General features: G+C 36.2%; 2 long non-coding RNA genes across 2 annotated transcripts; both read left to right on the top strand.

The window, feature by feature from the left end:
* The first annotated feature begins 988 nt into the window (after window positions 1–988).
* Window positions 989–1,466, top strand: LOC121987884. The gene is made up of 3 exons (XR_006113755.1): window positions 989–1,108; window positions 1,203–1,273; window positions 1,367–1,466. It is a non-coding gene; the product is annotated as an uncharacterized LOC121987884 (long non-coding RNA).
* Window positions 1,467–1,483: 17 nt separating this feature from the next.
* On the top strand, window positions 1,484–3,522 carry LOC121987882. Its single transcript, XR_006113754.1, has 3 exons — window positions 1,484–1,508; window positions 2,080–2,232; window positions 3,446–3,522. It is a non-coding gene; the product is annotated as an uncharacterized LOC121987882 (long non-coding RNA).
* The last annotated feature ends 10,760 nt before the right edge of the window (window positions 3,523–14,282 follow it).

Raw genomic sequence — 14,282 nt, 5'->3', positions numbered from 1 at the left:
AACTAGAGAGTGGATCACCACTAGCTGCTGAATCTACTAGAATTTATGGAGATGGAGCAGGATCCAAGATACCATCCCCCTTGTACTTTCAATATATCTTGATGAAGCAATTTGTGAGAATTTTAGTATATTACTCGGTGTTATTAGATAGGTTCCTTGGTTATCTGACGGAGGATCTGAGGTAGCAACTGCAAATGGTAAAAGAGATTCATCAAAAGTAACATGTCGAGAAATATATATCCATCCGACACTACAAGAAAATTGGGATTCTACAACACTTAAACAACAACGTTTTTTATAAAAAGCGTTGTCTATTTTTTTTTAACAACGCTTTTAGTGAAAAGCGTTGTCTATTTCATTATTTTCTTATTAATAGACATCGCTTTTCTAAAAACCGTTGTCTATTAGTGATTTTTACGGGTCAAAGACAACACTTCGTAAAAAGCGTTGTCTATTAGACTGATTTTTAGTGTCTACGACAACGTTTTATAAAAAGTGTTGTCTATTTTTAAAATCTCATCTAAATCTTGATTAATACAAATCGTTGGATCTAAATCTTGATTAATACAAACCGTTGGATCTAGGTAAGGAGTAGAAAGCCCGAACCCTTCTCCCAACTTCTATCTTCCGATCGTTTTTGATCCCGAGCCCTTCTCCCAACTCCTCATCTCATCGCAACCTTCTCCATCCAACTCCTCTCCGCGAACACCCTCTCCTTCCAACTCCTCCTCTCACGTCCTCTCCAGCAAACCCCTCTCCGGCGAACTCCTCTCCGCGAAGCTCCTCTCCTCTGAATTCCTTCACGTAAATGCCCTAATCACGATCGTGGGGAGAAGAAGCAAGGATTCTTCTCGGTGCTAAGGGAGGAGGTTGCGAGGGGGCTTTCTCCATCACGGTCGAGGTTGCGAATGCGACAATAGGATTATGGCGAGGGTCAGCGCGATTGAGTGGTTGAGGGGCGGAAGCGGCAGATGCTGCTATTCCTTCAAGCAGATCACCTTTGTGATTTGCTGCGTTAATCTGGTTGTCGCGCTCCTCGTGATTCATTCGTTCTACACTTCCTTCTTCTTCTGCCCTTCGTCTGGGCTCAACCGAAATTATCTCGCCGGTACAAAGATCAACCTTTTCTTGTTGCGGTATACATATGTTGACTTTTTTTCGGTAATTTTAAAAATAAAATTGAATCTTTTTTGTTGTTGCAGATCAGACAAAGAAAATGGAAGAATCGATCCGGATACGAAGAGAAATGGGGCCTTTGGCTCTCGTTAATGCGGTAAGCTCGCAGGCTTGATTTCTGTTCTTTAACACACGGTTTGGGATTGAGGATTTAACTGGTGGAACTTCCCATTTCATTGGACTTGAGTAGGCGAGGATGCTCAGAATGAAGTTATCCAGAGAAGAGAAAAAGGGGTGTATTCAGTTGTCACAACTGGTGATGCATAAGTTGGCCAGCGAGATTCTGCAGATGCTGCAAAGTGTCGATAATACTAACGTGATGGAACAACAGGGTTGGTTATCCTTTTCATGTTTATTTGAGCTTATTGATCAGTTATTTTCATGAATTTGTTCACCAAGTTGGATCATACGTTCATGCATAGATAGCTTGATCGTTTGGACTTTGGTGAGCTAAGGTCATAGGATTAGAAAATGATATCTTTAAGAAGGACTTCGATCGGGTCAAAGTTCATAACTCATCCTAAATTTCAATCTAAGTTACATTGTTTATCCTTAATGATAATCTGCTGAAACAGTGGTTATCCACCGCTGGAACATTGAAACTGCAGCAGTAAGGTTTTTGAAGAAATGACAAGAACAGTGGAACCCAGCTGGTTTGATGACTAACTTGTTCTTTTCTTCCTCAACGAACCATTAGTTCTGTTGAGTGAACCATCTAAGTTCAACCTTGTAGTCTTAATTGAGAGATTATCCAAATCATCCAACTTCTCTAATATATCATCAAGATTTACTCGTAAATATATCCTGTTTTGGAATTTTGTTTTTAGAAAAGAGAAAAACATAACGTTAGCTCTAAATCAACTTAGTTTCTGCAATTCTGAAGAAAACGGCGTTGGTCCACAGAATGGGGCGCAATATGGGGCTCCGTTCGTTGAGGAGGAATGGGAAGAACAAGAGATTGCTAATGGAGTGGTCCTGATGCCCGATGCTGAGGATGATGATGATGCTGTTGACGCTCATGATCAGGAATACTTGGAATTCAATGATCTTCTTCAGGTAACATCTCGGTTGTCTTCTTAAGTATGGTTGAAATAAAAAGGAAAAAAAATTCTTGAAATTTTACCATGTGCATGAATGCTGCTAAAACAAAAAAGAAAGATGTTGAAACATGTGTCTGTTTGAATATCTTTATAGTTCTTCAGTTCGCAATTTTGGGATAAAAAGATTGACATGGTATGGACATATTCAATTACCACCAAGAATCACGGAATTGGACAAGTTGAATCAATTAGAATTAAAGGTGGAAGAGGTAGAGTCAGACCAATGAAAATTCAAGTTAATATAATAAAAACGTCTAATTGATTTGAATGTTACAAGTTGTCATGCATAGAGCTCAATTTATGGGAAAGATCTATGCGCTGACCCAAAATAGTTGTGAATTAGACTATCTACATGTTGAAAGCTAACACAACATAGTATTGGTTTTGACCAAACAAGAAGATCGGGGGAGTGAAATATAATGTGCCTTCATTATTAAATTGCATGATCACTGTTAAGATAATCAGGTTAGCAGAGAAATGCTTATTCATTTTTATGCAGCCGATTATCTTCTGCCTGCTAATTATATTTCCTCCTCTATTGAAGATTATTAAATTGACAGTGAAAATGCATATGCATGCATCTGGCCATTATATGCCTGTATTAATTTTCATAACTTCCCAATATAATTCAACATTCTTTTGGTTTATGTTTCTTGTAGCAACTATATTTATTCATTCTCGGCATTTTGTGGCAATGTAAGAGCATGTCATATTCATAAAGGATATTATTTACTTGGTCGTCTCCATTTCAAATATGTTTTAACACAAACTAATATACTAGAGAATTTTTAGATATACTGGTGATTATTAATCAATTTACTGTAGTTTTTCTATTCAATTTATTTATACATTGGAAAATATGACATAAGTTCAATATTCCCATCGTACATGGATTTAACTGCATTTATGATCTCCTATTGATATTGTCACAGAATTGTGCATATGCACATACTCAAGATCAGATTCTATAGTTTCTCTACAAATGACATAAGGGCTTATACTCTAGCTTAATTCATTCACAACAAAGAGAAGGATTCTGATGTGGATGTCTGCAATTTTCTTTATGTTTTAAACTTTGCTTTCGTTATCAAGGAACAGAAGTTACTTTGTGAATTGAAGATATTCCCAATTTGTCATGTGTCTTGATCTTTGTCATTTCAATTTTGCAGGATCAAATAGTAAGTTGGATTTTTTATGTTCAATTTCTTTTATAAACTTAAACCAGTCCTGAGAGAGTTACCTGAAATGAAAATGAAATTCCTTATATTCTGAAGATTGAAAAGGGCTACTATGGCAATTCTGAAGGCTGTGAGTATTTAATAGTATCTAGGTGGTAATAATATCATATTTCACATGATTTACTGCGGTTATTTTAATCGTAGTAATGCAACTTGTCTGACGAAATGCTAATCGTGTTGACTTTTACATTCTCCGATTCCTCAAGTAAAATTCCTATTTGTAGGATTTGATAATAAAAATACATGACGCATTTCCTTCCATAATTTGATAAATTCATCCTATTTTTCAGCTTATATTTTCCTTGTTAAACATAGCTTTCTAGCATTTATTTTTTAACTTGTTGTGGCAGGAGACTTCTTCAGCACAATACATCCTCCAGCAGTATATAGCTGCATCAGGAGGTTTCAAGCTTCTCAGTTCCATTCGGAATACATATTCAATGGGGAAGGTGAGGATGGTGGCTATTGAGTTTGAGACGGCAACCAGGATCACCAAAAACAGGAACCTAACAAGGGATGCTGAGTCTGGTGGATTTGTGCTTTTTTTTGTTTTAAATTTGAATGTCACTAACTACTTTGAAACAGAAATATTCAGTCTTTTTGTATAGTTAAATTCTCCTGTAAATACTAATACTTTGTAATTGAATTCTATTGTTTGGTACGAGTTTGAAATCATTAGCTGAGCTAATTAATGCTATTTTATATGTCAAATTTGAATTTGGACATGGTAAAATAAAATTAATAGTTTTGTAAATATGAAAAAATAATTTTGTAAATAGATTTTTAAATTTTTTTTTTAAAAGACAACGCTTTTAAAGCGTTGCACAAGTGTTGTCTTTGCCAAAAACAACAACGCTTTTAAAGCGTTGTAATAATGATGTTTTTGCAAAAAATACACAACGCTTTTAAAGCGTTGTCTTTGCTACAAACGACAACGCTTTAAAAGCGTTGTCGTTGAGCAAACTTTTAACAACAGTGCCTTTAACAAGGCTTTTTCAGGCACAAAGACAACGCTTTAAAAGCGTTGTCTATTAGCTTTTTTCTTGTAGTGCGATTGAAATATAAAGGTAATGGTACCCATGATGCAAATTGTTGGTACAATATTCCCTAGGTTAAGGTTGACCTGGTTGACTAAGTTTGAGATGGCTTAAGCTTGAGTCTTGATGTTTGGGTTTCGATGTTTGACAATACATGGAGACTGATAATACATGGAGATTACAGGTGCAATCGTTCTTTTGGGGAGATTGTTGGTACAATTCTCCTCTAGTCAAGGTTGGCCAGTTAGATGTGAAGAAGAGTCAAGTAGGTCAAGACTGACTAGATACTTGATTGAGAAGTCCTGGCGAGTGAAGCCAGACAGTTGGAAAATTCTGGTGAGTGAAGCCAGGTGAAAGACCTAGTGAGTGAAGCTAGGCAGAGGAGAAGTCCTGGTGAGTGACTCAAGGCAGATGAGAAGTCCTGGTGAGTGAAGCCAGGCAGATGGGAAATCCTGGTGAGTGAAGCTAGGTGAAAGACCTAGTGAGTGAAGCTAGGTAATATGAAAATCCTAGTGAGTGAAGTTAGGTGAAAGTCCTGGTGAGTGAAGTCAAGCAGATGGGAAATCCTAGTGAGTGAAGTTAGGTGAAAGTCCTGGTGAGTGAAGCTAGACAGATGGAAAGTCCTAGTGAGTGAAGCTAGGCAGAAGGGAAGCCCTGGTGAGTGAAGCTAGACACGTGGAAATCCAGGTGGGTCAAGGTTGACCGAACACCTGGTATTGAGAAGTCCAAGTAGGTCAAAGGGTTGACCAGATACTTGGCACAAGGAGAAAAGTCCAAGTAGGCCAAAGGGATTGACCGGACACTTGATGAGGAAGTCCTAGCAGGTCAAGGGTGACCGGATGCTAGGCATGATGTCCCAACAGGTCATGGTTGACCAGATGTTGGGTTTTAGGGGCTTGGGACTTGATTAGGGCAAATCAAGTTGGATCAATCGACCAACCGATCGATTGACTCATGCCCAATCGATTGGGTGAGGTGTTGTGATAAAATCTTCTCCCAATCGATTGGTGGATTGATTGGGGAGAATCACCGCGAGCACAGAGCCCCTCCCAAATGATCACTCGATTGATTGAGAAGCTGGAATCGTGCGAGGGTTAGTAAATTGATTGGGTAATCGATTCAAGCGAGTTCCATAGAGCACAGAGGCGCTCTAGATCGATCGACCGATTGATCCAAAGCCTCCTCAATCGATTGAGAGCAATTCAATCGATTGGGATCCGACCGTTGGCGCAGGTTATATCCGTTGGCGAGCGTTCTTCTCCACACGGCTACAGCTGCGATTCTTCTCCGATCCTTACAGCGCCTTCTCCACTACTCACTGCCAGTTCTTGAAGCTTTTTTGAGCAAGGTGTTCTTGTATTTCCAAGGTCAAGAGGCATTCCAAACAAGAAGGGGAAGCTAGCTAGGGTTTACTGTGTAAAGTCTTGTAAGGTTTACTTGTATTTTGCTTCTTCTTTTCTTCTTGTTGTTATGTGAGTTTATACGAGGCTTCTCCGCCTTCAGATGCGACTGAGAAGGAGCGTTTTCATAGTGGAGAGTGCTCGTGTGTGTGGATCCTTGGATTAGTCACCTCTTCTTGAGGTGGATACCAAGTAAATCCTTGTGTTAGTGTTATATTTTTGTTTCTTGTACATTCCGCTGCGTATCATCATCAAGAACCAAGCTACGACAAGCACGACGAGCAATTCACCCTCCCCTCTAGCTACATTTCAAACCTAACAAAATACATTGTTAAGAGTGAGAGTTTAACTTGTGTTTAGAGTAAGATCATAGCCAAGGATAACATGTGCAACCAAAGATTCAGAAGAAAGAGTAATCTGGAGGACGATTATAAAGTCTCTCCATGGGACACTTATTTTGAAGTAGGGAGTGGATAAACAATTGATAAGGTAGACTGCGGTATGGACAACGTCAATGCAAAATTTAAGTGGAACTGAGGCATGATTAAGAAGAGCTAAGGCGGTTTCAACCATATAACGATGTTTTCTCTCGACAGATCCATTTTACTCAGGAGTGCTGGGACAAGTGACTCGATGGAGGATGCGAGAGGAAGTAAGATGATGATGAAGCACTTGATATTCTTCACCCCAATCAAAATGAAAGGCCAGTCTTTATGATCAAAATAATGCTCAACATGCTTTTGAAAACGATAAAAAATATCAAAGATATCAGATTTTTTTTTTCTTAGAAAAAATCCAAGTGAACTTGCTAAAGTTGTCAATAAAAATAACATAGTAAAGAAAACCCTGATTAGAAAGAATAGAAGCAGGGCCCCATATATCAAAGTGAATAATTTCTAAAGGAAAACTAGAGTTGCGAGTAGAGGATGCAAAAGGTAGTTTATGAGATTTTGCTTTCATACAAGCTTTATATAAATGAGATGATGCATGACACTAAAAAAGTTGATAATACAAAACGATTAATAATATCCTGATCAAGACGTGCATGCTAAGAAAATTTATCTATGCGTTCTCCAATAAAGGTTTTGAGAGAGGTGGGTTAAAGCTGATAAAGACCATTTTTAGTGTCCCCTTGGAATATAATAGTTCCTGTCGCAGAATCCTTCATAAGACAAAGATGAGGATGAAATTCAAAAAATATATTATTATCAAGAGCAAATTGACGTACGAAAAGTAAATTTTTAATGATAGAAGGAACATGAAGAATGTTGCGCATGCAAAAAGTATAACCACATGAATGAAAAGATGTGTTTCCAATGTGAGTAATTTGCAAACATGAGGCATTGCCTATTTGTACCATGTCAGGTATATGATAAGGCGAAGCTTCTATAAGAATATCATACTCTGATGTAACATGATGAGTCGCTCCAGAATTCAGATGTCATCTTGGGGTTTTAGGAATCGATGACGTTGCATTAGGAGGGATGAAGAGTGAGAATGCTCTAGAATGAGATGATTGAGTATTAGATTATCAAGATGAGGGAGGGGGTCGATTTGATAATACAGGTCCTGCTTGAAAATTTGAATCATAACTTTTATAACAATTTTGAGCATAATGACTATAGTTGAAGCAAATCTGATAGCGTCCTCGACCTCGACCTCAACCTTGACCTCAACCTCAACCTCGACCTCTGAAATCTCCAATATGATTTTGATGACCATGTTGGGGAGGAAGCTGATTATGTTGATCAGGTTGTGGAGTTTTATTAATCATGTGTGTCAATAAAGACAGAGGATATGACATCCTTTGAGATTGTATTTATAGAAGCTTTTCATGAGAAGATAGCATACCATGAAGAGTTTCGAGTGACACTTGATCCATGTGAGTTGTCACACTGGGAACAAAGCTATCATATTGAGAACCCAAACTTGCAAGAGCATGCATTAATAATTTTGGATCAGAGACCGGATGTCCAATTGCAGCTAGGTTATTAGCAATGGTCTTGACTGATTACATATAGTCATTCATAGAGACATCTCCTCATTGCACAGACTATAATTATAGACGAATTCGGAGAACTCGTGCTTGAGAATGGAATGCAAAAGAATGATCAACCTGACGAGAAGCGTTGAGGCTAACGAGCATGGGAAGTATAAGCTCAGTAATTAATGAGATTAACCAAGTCAAGACTAATTGATCCTTCTTAAACTAAATAGCATCATCTTTTTGAAGTGGAGATGAAGTAACATCAATATGACCAAGTAAGTCATGAACATAAAGTAATGGAAGAAATTGTAATTTTCATAATAAATAGTTATCATGGTAAAGTTTAACAGACTATATGAAAAGGGAAAGAGATATTTTATGATAGCGCAAGGATCTCAATAGAATCTAAAGAAGACATTTTTTTTTGCACTATGTTTTTTCCCTCTATTTTGTTTTTACTTTTTTTATCTTCCCTCTCTGGTTATTTTTTTCTCTCTAGTTTTTTTTTCCATTTTTTTGCTCTCTAGCTTTTTTTTTAACACTATGGAGAAGGAAAATAGTAAGGAGGCGAAAAAAAACAAAGAAGAGAAAAAAAATGAAGAGATGAATAAAATGAACAAATAGCAACTCTGCCTTACTATGATTGACGTTGCCGAAGTTACTGCTGCCAACGGAAAAGAGTTGTTGATGAAAAGAGAAGAAAAGTTGTTACCGCCGAAGTTGTTGTTGCCATCGTCAAAGTTGTCGAGATTGCCGCACTGTAAACGATGATATCAAACCAGCATGTAGAACTCTCATAGTGGTTGTAACAAAAATTCGGAAGAGGAAAATTAGAAGGTAGAGAAGATAACTTTGATACCATGTAGATACTAATAAATAGAGGAAAGAAACAAAATAGAGAATAATTCTTTGATCTGTGATGTACTAAAGTCAATAAACTTATTTATAGTTGTCCAAACAATAATGAAAAAATTAAATATGACATACAATTATAAGCATAGTAATAAATATAATAGATTTAGAAATATTATTTTTGCTATTTGATTCATGTCGATCTTGATTATGATGATGATCTTGACTATAATGTCAAATATAATAAATCTAATTGATTAAAATCAATTCGAGATTATTTTCTATTATTGTCATTGCACTCCATGTGCAGAATAATGGTCATTCTGTTTTGCTTGTATGTCATCATCCTAACTCCCACACAACTTTCATTATTTCTCTTACTCTAAGAAATCGGAACTCGGAATCTTTTTGTTTTAATTACACCCCAAGACAGTTTTTTTTAAGAAACTACCTTATTCTAATAAGGGATAAAAATTTCATTTCTTTTTTCATTCAAATGCCTAATCCTATATCTTGGCTAACCGAATGATGGTCAGACCTTCCTCCTATTCTCGATCTAGGAGATTACAAATATGATCTTGTTTTTGTTTTTGCTTTGGAGAGGATGAATGCCCTACCGTTCAATAGTCTCCAACTGCTACATGAAAACCTCCTCTACTTGTTCGGGTTGAGCTCAATCAGAACGACACTTCCCTCTCCCTTTGGTAAGGATTAGTAACTTAACATCCGTGTTATCACTAACTAAGCTCTTTTTTCTTTTATACAGTGGACACCTTTCTCTTAGATCTAGTTTTCGAATATCTATAGTTAGAGGAGATTGAGTTGGATCGACAAGAACAACTCCTTCTGGCCGAGCAGGAGCATCAATCGACCGATCCTTCTAGAAAAACGTCCAACAGTCGGGTGGGTAATACAAGTGAAGTGTCAGCTATAGAAGGGGAGTTGCCTTATGACCCTCTCCCAGTACTAGGAGACGCCCTCCTCTCCTAAACTTGAGGTGCCACCGAAGGTGAGATGCAAAAGGCGCTGACTCATCCATACTACACCACAATTTCTTCCGAAACGAACGTCTCCAATTGCCACGCCTTCCCCCAACCTACACCAGCCAGGAAAAGAAAGCATACTAGTTTATGATAATTTATGTAGGTCTTAATATATATGAAATAGCCTGCAAAAGAAAGCATAAAAAGGCAATAATAATATTTACATATAAACTTCATTCTATTATAGCCTTAAAGATGAGAATTTACAAATTATATTAAGTCATAATAGAAGTATTTTGCAGTCACAAGATAACCCTAAGGAAAACTTTATTTCTTCAGCATGGTCTGGTAATTGGAACCAGAAGTCAAATATTAATGCAAGATTTACTGTCAGTAAGTAGGTGGCATCCAAACTCTTTCATTGACCCACCCCTTTCCTTTGCCTTTCATTGACCGCAGCTCACGCAGTGGCACTCTATTCCTCAAACCTGCCACCACGTTTCAAAATACACCTTAAAACGCACGTTTCTGATGGATTCCGTCAATCCACCGATGGATTGACGGCGTCGCATTACAAAAACCAAAATTCTCTTTGGAATATACAGGTGGGGCCCCCCTTTGACTGGTCGGCGCCGCCCCACCCGGTTCATCTTCATGCTAATTCCAAACACGTGAAATTTCAGAGACCAAAAGTTATGCCTCGTCCAAGTATAATAGCATTTTATAATTTAAGATAATTTTTTTAAAAAAAAAAAATTCTTTATCTTTGTTCTCATCAAAGAATATACTAATTTAGAGTGTCTCATTTTATTTTTTATTCTAATATTATTTTATTTTCTTATTTTCTTATATTCTTATTCTAGTATTGTTATAATAAGTCATATATTTGAAAATAATTTATTTAATTTTAGTTAAAACACTTTTAATATTATTCAATCTGCATAAATATTGATTAAAATTATTTTAATTCATTAAAATGATTCTAATTCAATTAAAATTTATTAAATATTATTATAGTAATTTTATTTAAAATTTATTACAACTTAGAACAATTATTAAAAATTATCTAGAACAATTTTGACCCAAGCTTCTTCATATTTTAACAGTTTGATCAAAACTATTTAGTATTAGAAAAATTGTAGCTAATGTTGAAATAATTCTAATCGAAAGTACTTGAACAATATTAAGTAAACATTCTATATTAAAGCAGCTTTAGCAAAATTGCTATAATTTTAGCCAAAAATACTCTATATATTTATATTAATTTGAGATAAAATTATTACAATAATAATAATTTTTTTAAATAAAAAATAGAAGAGGATGCATTTTATTTTATTTTATTTTTGAAATTAATAAAAAAAATAAAAATATCTTTTTTAGTTTTTGTCCTATTATCTAGAACCAAACTATGTTGCCCAAGAGCTAGGCTCGAACCAGAGTCGTCTTGGAATCGTAATCATTCGAGTCAACGGCTCGATCGCTCGATTAATCCGGTTCATGGGCCACCCAAATGTAATAGGTGAACCTACCACTTCAACGGTGGCTAACTCGATTCACCTGTACTTTTTTTTTTAAAAAAAAATATTGATTTTTAAATTTCATTTAGATTTTTCCAATGGGAATCTCTATTTTAATAATATTCATAACCTATTATTAGTGTGATTTGATATAAACCAATTCATTTACTTTAAATTTTGTTAATGTGATACTATTTTAGTTTTATTTTTCAATCTATTAGTCCTAAAGTTTTATGTGGTGCTAGCCCATTAACTTATTAAATTAATAATTTTATTTAACTCTATGTACTATTTATTAACTTTATTTAATAATTTCATTATTTAACACCTAATTTATTAAGTTGGTAGAAAATTGATATCAAATATGATAACAATTATCCTAGGTATTCATTCTTTAATTTTTCTAAAAAAAATATTATTTATAATCGAGGATTAATCCTTAAACAGCTAAACAGATGTTATATTGACTATAAATCTAAATACACAATGAAGAAAAAAATCCTAATAAATGAACTATAATTCCGAACTTATAAAGAAAAATAAATAAATTATGAAAGAAAATAAAAATGATTAACCAATTTATAATCCTAAAATTTCTAAACCGATTTAAAATAAAAAAATATATAAAAGGATATAAAGTACTTAAAATACCAAAAAAAAAATTGACAACAAAATAAAATTTAATAATAATAATAATAATAATAATAATAATAATATTTGAATCCTCCTACATTAGTTTCTCCCTGTTGAAAGAACTCGTTCTTAAATTTAAAATAATATCAAATAATAATCTAGAAAACAAATCATCTAAGTAAATCGATAAAATCTACTAGTAGCTATTCAACTTTAAAAATCCTCATCAATCCATAATGGACATAATTGTCCATTGAAATTTGGTGTATCCATTTGTTCATTATCTGGTCTTGAGATTTGTTTGATTTTATTTTTTCTAATGTTTCATAGCATTAATTTCTTTCTTATATTATTCTATGTGGCCCAACTCATAAGGATTGTTTTAATCATCAAACATATATTCATCTTTCTAGACAAAATTTTGAAATCACGTGTGAAAATCACATTCAATATCTTGCTTTCAAAGAATGATGATAATGTTGGTAACAATAATCACAAGAGTACTACAGGAGGGAGATCATTTGGAATAAATTTAGCATAGTCTAAAAATAATTATTGCACCTCGTTTACTCCATCATTATAAATCAGTTCGCAAATCTCTTTTGTCTTACCATTTAGGTCTTCTTTAGATGGTCTACAATAAGTTGCTTGATAAAATTTGATAAAATATTCAGAATTACCTTGCTAGATAGAACATGAATCCAAAATGAATAAAGGATTATCATCAAGCACTTCGTCCGTTCCATAATTGTCATATACCGGTTATGCGACCAATAAGGTAGGGCCTCCGAAGTAGTAATCGAAGTCAAGATGATATAACAATCCAAGTCAAGGTGATGTGGTAGTTAAAATTAAGATGTATATAGCTGAACGAACCAGTTCTCCTAGTAAGGGCTCCCAGTCTACAACCAATCAATCTAAGAGCCAATTGGATATCCAGGGCCCAACTCCCGACTACTCCTAGGCGTAGCTCCCAGCATATGTCCAACCTGACCCAGAGTCCATCTGGCATCCAGAGGTCAACTCCTCATCACCCCGTAGGGGCAAGGCCCCGAAGCATACATCCGCCCCCCCTGAACTGGTCGAACCTCCAAACTCAGTTCCTCATCACTCCTCATTAGTATAGCTCCCAGCTTATATCCGATAGGCCCTAGAGCCGGTCGGACTTCTCCTGGTGTAGGATCGTAAAGACACCAAAAAGGGGATGAATATTGTCTATTGCTTTTTCATAAATCACAAGAATACATAGCGGAAAATAAACAAACTCAAAACGCTAACAGAATAATTTTTACTTGGTTCGGAGCCTTCGAAAACTTTTACTCCAAGGCCCGCACTCGCTGAGTGCTTTCGTTGGGTAATCACTATAATCACGAATAATGAATACAAAGATTAAGTAGAGATTGCAATAAATAAAAATATACCGACAATACAAAGTAGAAGGAACAAGCTAATTTGTCGGAGTAGCTTTTCGGTATCCCGGAGGCCTTTTTGGAGCATCGTACGAGTACGAAAGTTGTAGAGAATATGGTTTTTAAGCTGTTGGTCAAACTCTCCTTTTATAACCTCATCCTCTTGGATGCTTAGACTGTGCTAACGTAGAGAACTCTCATCGAAACTTCATCCTCCCCGCCAAGCGCCTGGACCGCTGACGTGGGTCAGCCAATCGTCATGCTCCAACTCAGCTTGGAGATGAGCTTTGCCAATCTGAGCGTATGGAGAAACTCTGGGCGTCTAGACCGTCTGAGTGCCTACCCGTGCTCCCTTGAAGGCCCTGACCTAGGCGCCCGGAGCACCTCCGAGTGCTCGGACTGTCCATGCTCCTGGACAAGCTCCAAGCGCCTGGATGCCTGTTTTCTAGCAATCTTCATCCTGCATCACAGGTTAGTCCAGACAACAATAATATATAGAGTAAGGTAAATTTTGATAGTTTTTAGACTGCCCAATCCTGACTTTGAGTTTCGCTGAAACTTTAGGTCAGACCAACACCTACTATTCCCTTAACCGGGAACACGTCTTCATTGGATCTCTCCTCCAATTGAGGTACCAACACCTACTATTCCCTTAACCGGGAACACGTCTTCATTGGATCTCTCCTCCAATTGCTTACCTCCACTTACCAATCGCAAACTTCCTTGATGTCAAGTCCCTTGACCCACCCGGACTTCTTGTCAAATATCAACCAATATGAACTTCAGTCAATTGTCAACCCAACTGGACTTCCTTCTACTAGATCTCAACCAATCTGGACTTTTTTCTGCTAGATCTCAATCAATTTAGACTTCATACCAGTTATCAATATAGCTGGACTTCAGCCTGGTGTTTCAATCCTCTAAACTCATCAAGTCATGTACACTTAGTA

Source organism: Zingiber officinale, chromosome 5B (genome assembly GCF_018446385.1).
Source record: "Zingiber officinale cultivar Zhangliang chromosome 5B, Zo_v1.1, whole genome shotgun sequence".
Classification (NCBI taxonomy): Eukaryota; Viridiplantae; Streptophyta; class Magnoliopsida; order Zingiberales; family Zingiberaceae; genus Zingiber; species Zingiber officinale.
The sequence above is the reverse complement of the archived record's forward strand: the minus strand, read 5'-3'. Positions and strand labels throughout refer to the sequence as shown.